Source organism: Taeniopygia guttata, chromosome 2, assembly GCF_048771995.1.
Source record: "Taeniopygia guttata chromosome 2, bTaeGut7.mat, whole genome shotgun sequence".
NCBI classification, from domain to species: domain Eukaryota; kingdom Metazoa; phylum Chordata; class Aves; order Passeriformes; family Estrildidae; genus Taeniopygia; species Taeniopygia guttata.
In genome coordinates this window covers 11,806,540-11,823,855 of record NC_133026.1, presented here as the reverse complement: position 1 = coordinate 11,823,855, position 17,316 = coordinate 11,806,540, and the positions used below count along the sequence as shown (strand labels likewise).

At 37.3% G+C, this 17,316-nt stretch overlaps 1 long non-coding RNA gene across 1 annotated transcript in view; it reads right to left on the bottom strand.

Moving 5' to 3' along the window:
* Positions 1 to 9,259: 9,259 nt before the first annotated feature.
* LOC140682581 (uncharacterized) overlaps positions 9,260 to 17,316 on the bottom strand; it is a 44,418-nt gene continuing 36,361 nt past the window's right edge. The window contains exons 2-3 of the long non-coding RNA XR_012054432.1: positions 15,429 to 15,607; positions 9,260 to 12,717 (exon numbers count right to left, since the gene is read on the bottom strand). This is a non-coding gene — a long non-coding RNA (uncharacterized lncRNA). The remainder of the gene's footprint in view (positions 12,718 to 15,428; positions 15,608 to 17,316) is intronic.

Here is a 17,316-nt window from a genome sequence, read left to right as displayed (position 1 = left end):
TTTGGTAACACAGAGATAATTGTGCATTGCAGTTTAGCCCAAATTTTCAAATGTGGATAAGAAAAAGAAGGGATCCCTGTTGGAGGGTACCTTCACTTCCAAATCCTAGACAACTATGTTTTAAAAATATGTCTTTTTTAAAGATTTTTCATTGCACGTCCTTGCTGTAGCAAATGGCATTCTATGTTTCATTATGTGACAGAGGTGACTTGTGTGAGCATCCAGTCTAAAACTCGACTAAAAATTTTCTCAGATCTCAGGAGATAAAGAATTAACTTGTTAGTTGGATAGCTAAAGCTGATCCTTTTCTTCAGATAGACAATTAATCATATTTTTTCTTCTGAGCTGTAGAAGTTGAAGTGTTATGTGACTGTTCCTTCAAGACACTTTTAATTGGCATTTATGGTAGGAATTTCAGGGTGTCAATTATAGCAGCATAACAACACCAAGAGCCAGGGGAATACATGATAATGGTATATATTAATTTTGATTTTTATGCACTGGACACTAAATTAAGTTTTTAAGGGATATATTATAAAATGTGGCACTTATTTTAGAAGTATCACACCTTTTAATCAATTTCATAAAACTCAGTTCTCTACTGTAAGTGCCTATGAAGAGTTTTCTTTTAGCAAGCAGTCTTAAAACTACTTGTGCCCTTATCAATTATTTAGATTGCAATTTCAATACATGGCAATGAAACTGTTCTCTAGCAATCTGTGAAATTAAGAGTGTCCTTTTCCTGGTGGATTTTTCAGAAGACTGATGTAAATCCTGTTGAGCTCATTAGAAATACTTCATTTATTCTTATTCAGGGTAGAACTGCAACATGAAAGAATGTATTATTAGAGAAGGAATTATGTGTATAACTTGTTTGCCATAAACTGTAAAATTAATTTCAATTATTCTCATGATTTTATGATAAAAAATTCTAGCCTTGCCACAGATGTTTTCTGAGACCTTGAACAAAGCATTCAAACTGCCTACTTTATTTCTCTCTCTGTAAAATAGAGAAAAAGTTTCCTTTGTCCCAAATTTATAGCATCTTGTTTATCAGTGCTTCACATTCTTCAAATCCATGATGTGTTTTTACAAGTCCTAGAGCAATGAAGGTTTTTTGGTAATTGTGGCTTTGACATACATTCATAATTGAAATATATAAGAGAAGCAATAGGGCTGTTCTGTAGCCTAGATGGCATTCCAATAGAATAACTCCCTTTCTTACATGCCTATCATATAACTGAAAATGATGAGCCTTTCCAAATACTTATATCTTGCAGTAGGTTAGCTCTGCTAAGGTCTTTGCAAGTCCTGCCACAGATAATATATCTCCTTCATTTAATTTTCCAGACATGTATATTCTATGGTGATGAACCCATAACCAAGATTAAATTACTTGAGCTTGACTGAATAAAGTCACATTTTTACCCTCTCTAGGAGCTCCAGAGCTCCCAGGATTTTTGTGTGCTCAATTTCCATTAATTCTAATATAGCAGTTCCTTTTAATGCAGTTTTGCTGACCACTTCCAAAAGAACTTGATCACTCATCTATTTCTTTATTTTCTGTCACAGTATTTTTCATGGAACTGTGCTTGCTAACATAAAGTAAATCTTTAGTGCCTTTTTCTATTTCTGCTGACCTACAAATGGATTAGGTGAGCATGTAGAATGTATATCATGATTGATCTTTCCTCTCATAGATCTTGCAGTATAATTTTTACAATATAAACATGGAGGTGAGTGTATGCTGATGGGTAATTCCCTGTTAGGGTGAATTTAGCAATGTGTTTTGTTTGTTCTCACAGCTTACTCCTCCACTAGAGCTTGATAATTGCCCTCTCCTGTACTCAGGCACAGGCTTCCCCTTCTTCCTTTGCACCATTCCTGCTTCTTGTCAGGTTCCTGGAGGAGCTCAGTCCAGCAGAAAACTAACACATGGAAACTTAAAAAATTTTTTTTTTGGGATATCTGCTTACTGAGAAAGCAGGCAAATGATTTTACTAAAGAGAGGTGAGCTATTAGACCACCTCAATAATATAGTTAATATCTTTAGAAAACCCTGACCTAGATTTTCTTCATTATTTTACAGGCAAGACTAGGAGGGACACAGTATGGAGTTATGACTGCAACACTAAAGGTTCAATACTTCAGTTTATTTGAAGTCTCACCCTAAAGTCTTACAAATGATGATATAAAATTCATTCTTTCAATTAAACTGATTTCCCCCTATCAAGCTGGAATATGCAAATGTAAGTAAAATATATGGGTTTTTTATTTTCTCTCAGTATCTTGTGGGTAAAGAGATTTACATTTATCAAAGTAATAAATTTAACAGTTATTTTTGGATCAGATATGAGCTCAAATAAAAGGAAATTGTTTCCTTCACTCTAACAATATGTTTAGCAATGTGTTTAAAATTTCTGTTGTAGTGTAGTGATATTTAGTCATCTGTTTGTGAGTGATATTTAGTCATCTGTTTGTGATGCTTCCCAAGAGAAAAAAAAAATTAGGTAACAGCTTGAATGCTTTATCGAAACAGGGTCTATGCACCACAGTCAAATAAAAGTAATGCATGACTGTTCATCTCAAAAAATCTTTGCTCAACATTAAAATGGACTTTTGGTCAGAGTTCAAAAATATTCACCCTTCTAATCTTGCTGTGTAAAACACCTTTGTGGTGACCTGCCAATTAGTAATGAAAGCTGAAGTGGTTTATGAGTCAGTGAGAAGAAAAAAAGAAGCGCAAGTTTTCTCTGATATTTTAAATCTTAAAAGGAGTACTAATTGTTAAAACTAATTCTCTAATGATTTTAGTTTACATTTCACTAAAAATTATTTGACATTCTGCAATTTTGACCAGTGTTTTTGAGGCTTATTAGTGATTCATCTGAACAAACAAATGGGATGAATACTGATAGCTAATGTACTTTCAACAGAATGTCAAAAATACCACAATTTTTTTCTAAATCTTATGAAAGAGAAATAAAGATAGGTGCATTATAAAATTAAAAGGGTAAAATTCTATATTTGTGAAGGTTTTTCCCTGATTAACTAGTAAAACTCATATTGTGTTTTGTTTATTGAGGAAGCCAAACCTAAATAAGAGGTTATTTGATTGATTAAGATGTCTGTGTGTATAAAACTACAAATATTTTAAAGAATAACTTTATTTATCTATTTTATTTATGAAAAGTTACAAAAGGTTGCCAAATATATTTTTTCTATCTTTATAGTTAGGCAAATAAATGTTATAGGGGAGCTGTAATGCTTCCTATTTCCATCAGAGGGTACTGTAAACATGCTTAAAACTTACATTTTTTGTCTTCATCTGCAAAGAAGTGAATGTTTCTTTCTGTGTGGAATTTCCAGATAATTTTCAATGCTTATGAATTCTGTGTGCCCTTACATATATTTGCCTTGCTGAAAATATGAGTAGTTTATGTAGTCTCATTAAAACATTTGAAAACAAGTTTAACTAATGTTCTATTTTCCTTGTAAACATTCACTGGATATTCCCTTTTACAGAGGAGTCACGTTCTAAAACTTCTGTATACAAAATGCCAGCGTGGAAGAAAGAAAAAACATTCCTTATGTAACAGACATCTTACACATCTTGGCAAGCAAAATATCCTTTCTTTCTTTCTTAGTGGGTACAGGGAGCAATCCTGTCAGCAGAGACAGAGCTTGAGAACCTGGAGTGGTGTGCTGGATGCGTCCTGCACAAACAGGTTTTACAGCAAAGCAGCAGAGCCTGCAGCCCGTGAGGCTGGCACTCTCTGGGACACTGTCACGATCCATTTATAGCGGGGCGTCGTGATGGTTCCTTAGCCGATCCCAAAGTGCAAAAGACAAACAGCAGGGGACTATCAGTTTAATCGCAACAAATGCACCTTTATTAGGGGCCAAAACAATAAATGCAAGAGTGGGGTCAGAAAAGAAATAAAAAGGATAGAGAGAGAGAGAGAGAGAGAGAGAGCAGAGGGAGATAGGGAGATGGGAATAGCTACCAACACAGGCGAGGACCTCACTGGTCTGGACGATGGGGATCCGTCTTGTTGTGTTGGAGAGAGTCTCCAAAGTCCTACCCAGCCAAGGGGTCCAGTTATAGTCCACAGAGGGAAAAAAGGGGGGAACATGCAGAACAATGAGAGTCTATTGAAATTGCTGTGGGGGGAACAGGTGAATCTACTGAAAATCATCCAGGCAAGACAAACACAACAAAGAATAAGACCATTGAAGTTACTGGAGAAGAGCAGGTCATGTCATTCTCCTCCCCACTCCCTGTGGTAGGGGTCTCAGTCTCAGTCCTTGGGGAGAGGGCTCTTGATCTCTGTCTGTCACAGTGGCAATGAGGCAGATGAGGGGTCTTCAGTGAGAGACCATCAGGGTCACCCCAACAGTTCATTAGGCTTAAAGGTGGAGAGTGGAGCAGGAATTGCAGCAGCCGCTCTGTGCTAGGTCCACGCTGGTCTTCGCCAAGTCCTTGCCAACCCCTTGCCAAGTTCTTGCCAGGCCTCGTTCGGAACAGAACGTAACGGTGCAGCGGCTGCACCTGCACTGTCGCCTTCTCCAAGCCGGAACTGCAGTGGGGGAAGGGAGTTCTTGCTCGTGGCAATCCGCAGGCAAATGAGTGAGAGTCTTCAGATGGCCTCTTACAGACACGAGCTGCTAGCCACTGGCTGCTGGCCCTGTTCCAGCACCACCCTCACCCATGGAGCCCCTGGTGGCTTCTGGTGGGCCTCTGGTGGCTTCCCAGGCTTTTGGGGGTCAATCAACTGGGCTGATCATTTTTGTTCATATTTTTAAATTGTTTTCCCAGTTCTTGTGACTCCTTAAGGCCGGGTACTTCTCCATGTGGACAGTGGCTGTTAGTACACCAAAGGAATTTATTGGTGTGCAACAAGGACATATTCAGTATTTCTTTCTTGGATGACAAACTTGGGTCTGTATGCACTTTGTCACCCAGGCACAAAGGAGCAGTGGGGCCACAAGTAGGCACAAGTAAGAAATCAGGGGAAGCAAACAGCTTGTGGGCAGTGTGTAGGGAGAAGTGTGTTGGCAGAAGTGTGTATCCCAGCCCAGCCAGGAGCAGGGCAGGACATGGGGGCAGCCCCAGGCATTGGGCATCTCCTCTGGGACAGGGCCAGGCCAGCCCCAGCTGGGACATCATCCTGCAGGTGGGCTCAGCTTGGCAGGGTCAGTTTCCAGGCAGGGCAGGGCTATGGGAGATGGAGACCAGCAACAGGGACTGATCCCTGGGGGGCTGGAATGGGCTGTGGGCCATGACAGGATGGGAGAGTCCCTTGAGGAATTTGAGATGGTCAATTTGAGATGGTCAATGCATTTACAAGCTCATCTCCAGCCTTCATGCTCTTCTCTTAGGGCAGCACTGTTCACTCTGGCTGGGTTCTGTTAGCAGCTTGAAGACAGGCAAGTTCAGTAGTAAATTAGATACAATTTTAAACCCCAAGATTAGAACAAATAGCTACATGAGTATTCATATGGTAAGCATTCAGTTTGGTGTTTTTGCGCTGTCGATAAGAAAATATTTACTTTTCATCAGAAGAACCTGCGTACAGTAGTCCATCCATGTCTTTATGGTTTGCGACAAAACAGGTACTATTTGTTGTTCCACAGGTCTTATTTGTTGTTTCATGATGAACAAAAAATGAGCATAAACTCTGGATTTATGTGGCCTGGCAAGTAGAATAGAAACAGCCTTCTGACCATGCTTAGCTGAAATGAAATCTCCACCCAGATGTGATTTTGCATCAAAAATCCCCCAGGATTAAAAAACATTATATTCATATCAAACCTTCAAATTGCAACATAAATATTCTGATAACATGGTGCTCTCCTAGTAGAATAATCATTTATGTTATCTTATTCTATAATTTATAAATCATAAGTTCATAGTTTGTAATGAGTTAGAAGGGACCCCTCAGAATCAGTGAGTCCAACTCCTGGTCCTGTGCAGGACACCCCAAGAACAACACCACTGCAGTGGGACCATTTATCAGGCAAGATGTTATTTGGCTTATGGAAAGTAAAATTGGCACATAGAAATCAAATTGTATTTTCACGGTTCATGAAAAACAAAAAACTTCTTGGATAGGTTATGGAAAATAATTTTTATCAGACAAGAAAGATACCAGCAGAATGTAGTGCTTGAGCCTTATTCATGTTTAGAATCATATAGTCAGTTCTTGTTTGTGTTAAGTTCATGTACACTACATGTAGTGTGCATACAACCACCCCAAAAAGTAGTTCTGACACCTGCTTTAAGCAAAGCTAAAGCATACATTACATCTCTACAGGTGATAAAGAGAAAGCTTATTTTAGAATTTTCCTGCATATACAGTCACCATGAATTTGGGAGAGGGGCTCTGAAGTAAGACTAGTCCTATATCCCTTGCATGCCTCCCACTTCCCGTGTACCTGAGCACTTAAATAGAGCAGAGCCTGCTTCCACACAGTAATTTTGCACCTCTTTCTCAACAAAGTATCCCTCCCCCGTTTTCTGAAGTTCCACATACATAGTTCTTCTAAGCCAGCTGTCTTCTTGCATTGTTGTCAATAATTTGGGGGTTTTTAGTTGTTTTTATTTTTAATCTTCCTTGGCTATTCAAAATTTCATTTTGCTTACGTTTCTTTGAAGTTATGGTGTGGTTTACTTGCTGATTATGAAGTTTCCTTCTGACTTGTATATCAAACCTCCCCAAAATGTCCAGAACTCATTTTATTTCTAGTCAGACTTTAGGATTATTAAGAGTAGTAGTCACATCTGGAGTGTACCTTTATTCACCTAATGAGTATTTGGTATCATCTTTGGATAGAATGGATTGCCTGTTTCCATGTAGGAAGTGAACCTTCGTGACTGGCTTTCCCTTTGATATCCTAATAGTCAGGTGGATGTGTCCCATCCAAAAAGCAACAAAAGTGTTTTCATCCAGTGCTGATTTTGCAAAAACCATAATATTACAGAAAGGGTGAGGTTGGCAAGGTCCTTAGGAGCTTGTCCAATCTAGTGCCCCAGCTCAAAGCAAGGTCAGCTGGAAAGGATTGCTCAGGACCTTGTTTGGATATGTTTTGAGTATCTCCAAGGATACTCAAAGAAGACTCCAGAACCTCTCTAAGAATGCAGCTTCAGTACTCAATAACTCTTGGAGTAAAAAAGTTTTTTCTTGTGTCAAAATGTAATTTTCTGCCTTTCAGGAAATACATTTGGAGGTAGAAATCTTAAGGAATAGATGAACAAAATGAAACTGGTTTACTACTGGAAAAATAGCACTGCCCCTTTCTATTGCTATTTTATTCCTACATGCTTCTTTCATAATTTAGTGAAGAAACCTTAGAACCAGTGTTTTAATTTATATGCAGTATCAATTTGCATTAAAACAAAAAATGAGTCATTCAGTGCTAGTTGGAATTGTATAGACTGCTTATTAAGATGAATTTTAAATTATCTGTTTTTTTGTGATAGTTTATTTGTTAATTCCTTTGGTTGATCTTTTAAGATGATATACATGCTAAGAAATGCTCCAAGTTCAAACTGATCTCTGTAGTACTTTAGACCTTTTTAATATGTTTTCCTCTCCGGACTTGACCATAATAATTCAAACAATGTGGGGAAGAAATTGCTGCTGATTTACTGACTGCTTTCATATATTTCATGAATTATGAAACTGTTAAAATATTAATTTAAATCTCAAAAGCATATCTTTCTATAGCAAAGTATGATAGATCCTAAAATAGTGCCTAAGGTTGTATCAGAGGTTGAAAACTCTAAAAGGCAGGCAATATATCTAAAAAAATTTCACTTTCAATATGTCATCTACATGTGTATCAATATATATATATATACACAAATAAAATTACATGTGTGTGCATACATGCAATTTTGTAAATGTAAATTTATGCAATTTTATGCATTTTTAAAAAATGTAGGTAGAACCATTTCCTTTTTTGAAGCCATGTTAGGGAATTACTAAATATATGTAAAGTCAGAATCTGGTTCATTTGGTTAAAAAAAAAACAAAACTAAACAAGATCTGATTGTATTTGCTTAGTTTAGATTTTTAAACTGTAGAGAGAAAGAAAAAATCTGGTATAAAATCTGCCAAAATCTCGATATGTGAGCATTAGATACATTGACACTGAATGTGTTTTTGACCTTCAAATCTGAGTGTACCGAACTTGGGAGAGAGAGTAAGGAATTCTCTGTGCTGTACATTCTGCATATGTAAATAACAAAACTCCCATTGTACTCAGCGGTGCAGGATTAGTATCTTTTTTTTTTTTTTTTTTTAACTGGGGCAGAGGCTGTTTCCTTACTATTATTGTATCATCATATAAATATAGCAGTGTTATTGAAAGCCTAAAGCTTCATGCCACTGCTTTGCTCATCTTCTTAAATTCAGTACCACATGGCAGATTTCTGTGGAGCCTTATCTCTCAAGCCAAAAAGAAAAGCGTGATCACAATAGTCAGCTTGGCTTTTCTTCTCATCTCTGTATGCACTTCAGTGCAGGAGAAGTTCAGACACCACAGAGCTTCAAATGGTTTCTTTCAAAGGCATTAAGAAAGGGAAACAAATATTGAGCTCTGACAAAGACATTTTAAACAGTGCATGTTTATTAGGCTTACTTTATTCTACCCAGCATATTCAAAGACATCTGATTAAACCACCCCAAATAAAAAAGACAAAGCTTGCTTCAGTCTGTGCAGTACAGATAAATAATTTTGTGGGAGATTTCTATCATCTCGCGGACTCTATACGGAGACTTGTTGAGACATTTCAAACAGAGTTTGCACATTGCCAAATACAGTCCTGTTCAGAATGCTAAAATGTTGTATCTGGCTAATTGGAGATAGAAGAGATTGTTTCTAGTCGCTGCACGACATTCTTTGCCATTCTTAGAGCTATGCAGACGTATTCCTTGCTTCACAAGTATTTCCAGTGAAAGAACTAGGAAAAGGAGCAAGAATAGGAGTAGGCCAATATTACGGTATAGCACAGCACACAACAACCTTGTGGCCTTTTTTTGAATATCCCACTTCACGCTGTGTGATAACTTACTGGTAGCCAATATTTTTGGAAGGGGTTATTGAAAGGCAAAAAGAAATATTAAATAGCATTGTATTCATTAAGGTGGAGATCGAAAAATACTCAGGTCCTTATCTGTAAGTTTTCTTGAGATCAGCACAACACTGTATCTCCTTTAGTTTCATGGGTTTTTTCTTTTTTTATGTTTTTTTCAATAAATAAATCTCTTTCATACAAGAAAAATTTATTCTTATTAAGTTAGGGAATTTAACTGTTCTTTTTTTCACCATGGGGCAGTATGAAACCCACTAGACCAAATCACTTTTTGTTTCTTCATGGTCTTACTTGCTTTTAAACTGCTGACTAGTATGATGAACCAACAGCCTCCTTTTCCTCTATTCATCAAAATAGAGGAAATTTTATTTATTTACTTATTCAAGCTAATCTAAGAGATAGATAACTTAAATTATATGCCAGCCAATATTGCCACCTTAGTCACACATCATGCTCTTCTGCTCGGAGATCAAGACTTGCAGGAAGTTGCAAGAGGAGACTGTAGCACTACATCTATGAGAATAAAAGAAAACTTATTGTAATCTCCTTTGAAATACAAAATTATTCTTTTGAGAATATGTTTCCCATATTGAAATGACATATGTCATGGAACCTTTGCTACTAAGTTTGGGAAACATCCACTTACCTTAATGACAAGGATAATTTGTGTATACACAAATATCAATTAGAGCCCCACCTGAATTTGCAACTAAGAGTTTTGTCCAGCAAAACTCACTAATAAGTATATTGAAAGAAGTCAATTGTTTAATTTCTTTCTATGAGTCCTCTTTTATGTGTTTTCCCATTCTAAACATTGTCCTTTCTTCCTGCTGTTTACACCAATGATTACTGACAAAAGTAATGGCTACTCACCTGTTTCATGTTCATTAATCACGTTGTTTGGCAAGCTCTCCTTTGAGTGTCTCTGCAGGAATCACACTTCTCACATAGAACTTATAACCAGAAGCACAGCCTGTGCAAAATTAACTTCCTCATTTATGATATTTCCATTTCATTCTTTTCGTTAATTGACCAAAACAGTTTCCAAAAATGTTACCACCCACTGCTGTCTGCACTGGAGGAGAGGCAAAGTGAATCCCAGTGAAAGGAAGATTATTTCAAAGATGATGTCTTCACTGAAAAATAATTACTTTAAAATATAGTGAGCGGATCCCAAATCCACAGCCTACTTTAGTTCTTTCCCAGTGGGAATTTCCTCTGGCTGCCTCTCCTCCCCTCTGCCACCAGTCAGTACCTCAGGAGAAGCCCAGCACCATTTGTGGATGCTCCAGCTCACCCAGGCACTTGTTATCAGGCTGTTACTCCTTGTATACATGCAAATGCCTCTTTAGCTGGAGGTGCTCACATTTTTCTAACCCTTTCATTCTGTCTCTAAGAGACAGACAATAAAATTAATTAAAGTAGGTTTTATTGCCCATTTGGGTAAGTGATGGGCCTTTGCAGCTCTGGATCAGCAGTCTCTGATTTCATATTTGCATGAGGCTAATAAAGAAAACAAGACAATTGATATAATACCCTCTGCAGACAACATTTCTGTAACTGATGGCACAACCTTCATGGCCATAGTGCTGCAATGCATTAACTTACCACTGCAAGGAGACTTGCCTTTTTTGTGATGGTTTTGGGAGACTTAACATGAAACTGCTTTGTACACATTCATATAAGTAATGGCCTATTGAAAAAGGGATTACTCCACTTGGAATTGTTTATTAATCAGAATTCTTCTCTGGGCTTTTTTTTTTTTTTTTTTGGGAAAATATGCAAGAATCTTCTTTCTATTTTTCTACATTCATTAATAATTGATATATATTGTCTTTTATTTTCAAAAGTGAAAAATCTAGCAGCTCCAGAGTGCAAAGTGAACATTCCCTGGGGTAGAAAGAGTGGAATGTGCCATTGATCTTTTCTTGTAGGAGCAATCTGGCTGATTTTAAAGTCTGGTTTAGAAATGTGCCTTAGAGCACCCTAAAATAATTTTGGAGGAATAGTATTTAAAAAATTCAATTATTAATTAGCATTCTTAGGTACTGTAACATTTTTACAACATTTGGGGATCTTAACCACATTCAATAAAGCTGTATAATTTGCAATAACTATGTTTTACAAAAAAAAAAGAAAAAGATAAGACATATGTTGAGGGAAGGATTCTTTAAATGAATAGTTAAAACTGTCTGGAAGGGAATTATGTAATTTTAATTCTCTAAGAGAAATTACAACTGTTTCATTAACAAGAGTGAGAATCTCTGTGAGAGTCTATTACTACACTTTTTTCTGATTATTAAATTATGATAATACATGTGGCTTTATGGGAAGCAAAATACAGTGATACAATGTCCCAGCATTCAAGGTACAAAGTTCAAAGCTGCCGAGTGTCATAAATTATTGAAATAATCTATAAAAATAGCCTGCTCATATTGGTAGAATTTTTCAATATTGATGCTTATTTTCATGCACAAATTTTAGCTTTTCATTACAAGAAGTCAAAGATGAAGCTGATTTCCTTCTTCCTTTTAATCAACTGGCAATTGAAGAGCCTTTCCTGCCACTGCAGCTTTATTGCAGTAGGCTCATGCAGAAACAGAATGAGGGTACCTTCCCTCTGACTCCATACTCCCTACTCACACCTCTTTTCCCAGATTCCACATGATAAAAGTGCAGGCTTGCAGATGAGGGCACAAAAGGTCCATCTTGAGGCACTCCTTTCCATTTGCTTCACTCTCAGGCTTTGTACCTTCTCCAGCAGTCACGTTGATACAGACATAAATGGATCCATGCAAGGAGGGAAATGCTTTTGTCTTTTAATGGGCCTGTTTCCTGGTGAGATAAGTGAATTCCCAGGCAAGGTATTTAAATGTGAGAAATGTGCCTTGGACTGTGCCTAAATGTGGTCCTTTACCCTTACTATTCTTGTAGATACACAGTCACTTATGAGGCAAAATATGGATGGCATCACCAACAGCTTATAAGTCTCCTATGCCAAATAAAGCTCCAACTTGTACAACCCAATTTGTAATTCGGGTTGTAAAACTGTTCAGTTCTTTTTGCTGAATATTCGAGCAGCAGTTTGTGACAAACTTCTACATGAATGCCCAGAAATAACCTAGTGTGAGATGCTTATTTACCCTCATGAGAGACAAAGTTGTCTCTCTCCAATCCAAGAGCCTTTTCCTGGCTGTGGTTTGAAACACTTGCAGTGCTGCAGAGAGAGAAATTGAGTTTCAGCATCCACTGGATGCAGTGGCCAGTGAGAGGGGTCCAGCTGAACTGGGGACAGGCAGAGCATCACGCTTCTGTAAAGATGGATTAGGCTGCAAAATCTTCTCGTTAAAGCAGTAGTCAAACCATTTTGGCATCTGGGACTCTTTTTAGCTCCCAGCAAAGTCAGTTGGAGCTCTGCAGCAGACTCCAATGAGAAAAGGATAAGGCACTGAATAACATGCTGCACAGCTTTTGTGTGAGTTGAAAGGGATCCAAGCAGACCTTTGCCAGAGTGATTGTGGATGTGGTGCTTTTCCAGAAGAGTTTGGAAGGGCTCAAGCTTGGCCAAAGGAGTATAAATCAGTTCAAACCTAAAATTGTGCTAAATTTTCCAAAACCTAAATGACAGACAACAGAAAAGCATGAAAAACATTGAAGCTATAATCCAAGTTAACATCTGAGCAGAATACAAAAGAAAGATGCAGCTGGTTAAATGAACTTTTTTCTAAAGAAACTTCAGTTGTAATTTTTTTCATATTGAATTTTAAAAATAGTCTCCACTTTACCCTCTAAATGAACTGGAAAGGAACAAATGACAATAGCATAGCAATTTGAGGGCCAATTTTCCTTAAATACATGCTCTATTCGATATTGAACCCTTTTGATATTCAGAAGTTTCAGGACTCAGTTCTCTGAAAGAAGCTGCATAAATTGTGGAATTCTGACAATACCGTTTGGCCTAATAGCTACTTGATCATGATTCCTTGGTGGATCCCACTGTTCTGGCTGATTGGAAAGCTCTCATTGCATACAATAATGCTGAAATGCCAGTCAGACTGCCTTGCATAGGGTTTCATGTGCTTTGTCATTAAGCCCTATTGTCAGGGTCCTTGTCATCTGGCTGTAAAATCATTCTTAACTGAGGGAACATGCACAAACCTGGGAGCACATCCACTTGGCTACTTTTGCATATTTTTCAAAGTACTTGTTCTCGTTTCCTACTTTTTCTTTATTTTTTAGTCTTTTTCCTTTTAGCAAGAATTAAAATGAAAACCATTCTCCCCAAAATCTAATACCTAAAGTTCAGATAAGTTGGACATTTTCAGGGGAAGTTATTTTTTTATTCCTGACACAGCTCCTAGACTGACACTCACCAAAAGGTGTTTTTATTTTTTTCCTCACAAAGAAATGTCTTAAGAACAATTAGAGGCTTCTGTCATGTTCAGGACCATAGTCTGGCAGACCTTTCAGGATTAGTTTCTAGCTGATATGCCTTTGGCATTTCTTTGATGTTGGTTGCAAACTACATGGACCCACTTGTTCTGCATTGACTCACTCTTCATAGTACCATATTGTAGCTGTTATTTAATTCAAATAATTTGTCATTGTTGGTGTAGTAGTCTAAGAGAAAGGTGACTGTAGTAGATTCTTCTAGAAATAATTGAAATTTAACAGACATATTCCAGCTGGTTTTCCTATCATTATTCTTGCATATTTAAAGTTTTTTTCTTTGCTTTTGTAAATACTGAGAATTTTATATACTGTTTATGTTTGGCACATTAGCTTATTCCATTTAGTATTGGGCCTTTACTTTGCAGAGCAGAGGAAAACATTTTCTTATAAATTATTTTTGGTGTATGAGCAAATACAGGCAGAGCTCAATAAATAAATCTAGATGAACCACTCCTCCCTTTCTCCCTTTATGTGTTTCATGTTGCTTTTTTTCTTTTCCTTTCTTTAGCTGCCTGACCATCTTCGTAATTGTGCTCCACTAGCTAATTTCAGATTATTAAAACTCAGTATGAAAGAAGAGTTTCTATCCTTTCAAATTGATTTTGTGATTGAATTATATATTAAAGTTCAATTTAGAAATAATATAAATATATTTTAATAAAAGTAATGGAACCCAACAATTCAGCAGTTTGATAAAAACAATATTTATTCTGAGTCTAGCCTTGTGATTCTTCATTATCTGTCATAGAAAGATGAATTGGTTAAATGAATTTACTCATTACCTTAAAATGTATTGATAAAGTTCATTTTAAATGTGTTGAAATTCTGCTAAAATAATAAATAATAAATAAAATAATAAATAAAATTTGTTTTGTTTACAAATGAAAGGGTTTTTATTTATCTCGACATTGCTATGTACAGTGTTACACAGATAAGGGGCCAGAGAACCTCTCCTGTTATATTCAAAGTCTATTTGTGTGGACAACTCCAGGATGGGTTCTTTTTTCTAGAGACCAAGATACACCTCTGCCTTGGGCCAGTGTCCTGCTTTCAGCTGGCATAATCTTCTTCCCAGTGGATGGAGCAGTGTTGTGTTTTGGATTCAGTGTTTTGGAGGATAATGTTGATAACACAGTCATGGTATAGATGTTAAGAAGGGTTTACTTTATATCAAGAACTTTTTAGTTTCCCATGCTCTGCCAGTAAGGAGGTCCACAAAAATCCTGGAGGAAATACAGGCCAGAACAGCTGACCTGAAAAGGCGAAAGGAATATTTCATACCTCAAAACACCAAGCTCAGTATATGAACTGGGAGGAGTTGGCTGTGAGCCACAGAGCACTGCTCAGGACAGGCTGGGCATCAATCAGCAGGTGGCGAGAGATTGCGTTGTGTAGTACTTGTTTTTTTAATTGGGGTTTATTTTTTTAAATTGTAATTATTATTATAATCATCACTATTAGTATTATTATATCTTAGTATAATTAGTATTATTATATTCTATTTGATTTCAATTGTTAGGCTGTTCTTATCTCAACCCATGAGGGTTTTTTTTCCTTGTCTGATTCTCCTCCCCATCCCACTGATGAACATGTGAGCCAGCAGCTCTGTACTACTGAGCTGCTGGCTGGAATTAAAATTAAACCAGGCAGGCACATGGAAAGACTTAAATGCCTGGTACTTTTGGATTCTAAGACTCAGGACCCAGAGTGGGTGATGAGAGTGTGAACTCCTGCTCCCTGACACAACCTCTCCTTCCCAAAGCTGCTGGATTGCATTGTCCCTGTTCTGAAGTGAGTGTAGCAGCACAGGAAAAGTAAACATAAGTACCCTGCAGAGTCAGCTTGCAGTCACTTCACCTTCCCTTGCATTTCTTACCTGCCACACAGCTTTTCCTTGCCTTGGCTTGGTGCATTTCTGCACGGCAGCAGCAAAATCCTCCCGGCCCTTTGCCACCCAGCGGCTCTGCTGCTCCTGCAGCAGCCCAGGATGTTCCTGTGGTCAGCTCAGCAGCCTCCAAAGCTGGGAACCTGGCATGGCACAGGCTGGAGACATTCCTGGGAGAAGGCAGAGCAATGTGTGCACTGCCTGCTGGCAATTTGCCTGGCTTCAGCCAAAGGTATTGATTGTGAGATTCATTAATATTGGGAAGCAGGCTGTCTCCATTCTTTTTCAAAGGGCCAATACTCAGCTGCGAAATCATTTAGCTGACTTAACTAAGATTATTTGACAAGGAGGACAGTTATATTAATATAAACAAGCATGTCTGTTTAATTGCCTTCCTCTTTCAAGCAACCCTATTTGTTATGATCAAATTGAATGATCCTAAAACTTTTTTATTGCTTCCCACAGAGAAAAAAGATCAGATGAAGTAGAAAAAAATCTTAAATTAGCTCAGTATTAGCAAGACAGAAGCTTTCTCGGATTGTTTTAATTAGTGATTTCTTTTTTCCTTCTAGGTAGGCTTTTCCTTCCATAGGCTTTTTTTGGTTTTTTAAGGCTGTCTATATCTCTTCCTTCACACTTTGCTCAGTTAGATATTTGTCTTTTCAGACTAGTACTTCCTTTCAGGATTTTTCTTTTCCCAGACTGTTTGGCTTGTTTTTGAAAATAAATAAATAAATAAATAAATAAATAAGTAAAATAATCTTCTCCTGTCACAGACATACAAAATAGAAGGGAGTAAAAGATATGTGTTATACTATCAGACTCATAAAATGGCACTTGATGAAGTGTCACATAAAAGACTTACCAGAAAGTAAGGATTTATGAATTACATGGAAAAGGAAGGGATATAAAAATGCAGTAGAGAAGAGAGTCTGGGGAGATATGATTTGTCATTGTGACGGACAGTCTAAAAATAGTGCTCCTGATGCTGGTAGTGAGTAGTGATATCCTCTGAGGCTCTCTTTTAAGCCTGGTTGTCTGCTATATTCAGTGCAATTTATTGATGGAAACGTGAGGTGGGGCAGCCTTATAACAGACCTTGGGAATATTCCAAAGTGGGAGAGGAGCCTGCTGAATGATAAAATCCTGTCCCATGTGACACTGTTGAAACAACCAAACCACCAAGTTGTTGACTTCAAGTTCATCTCCTTCAGTAGCTCATTCATGGGTTCTTACACCAGTACTTTGTGGCAACAATATCTAGAGTTCAGTAGTTAATTAATGAAGTGCAGCTAATGAAGCCTACTCAAAGAATTCCCAGGGGCCACTTGTAAATCAAGGTAAAAGCAATGACCAACAATGAGAGCCAAAACCCACTACAGATTAAAGAGAACTGAAAGTGCATAAAACTTCTAGTACTTGAGGGGGGAGAAATCGATTAATTTATTATTTTTTGTAAAGTATTTCTCATTTACATCCTCAGGTCTTTATTTCTACAAAAATCAAATTTTTGTCTTCTTGGGAATGAAACAGACAACATTCTGCCTTTTGCTCTACTTCAGGCTTCTATGGATTCTGTATTGCAATATATCTATGTTATATAGTAACTAATTATTTAGATTTGAATTGGAGTTTTGTTTTCAATATTACCACATATTATAATATAAAAATGCCCTAAATTGTGAACACAAAAAATTGAAGAAATAATGGCATTAAATTAGGAAAGGAAAATTTGCTTTCTGTAAGGTCAAGGAAGGCCTTCAGTCTTTTGCAGACTAAAGGTCTAAAATCTTGTGATGAAACCAAAATTGTATTTTAGAGTGGCAAGGGAAGAGGCCTTAGATGCATCTGTAATACACAGAAATTATGTTTTCATTTA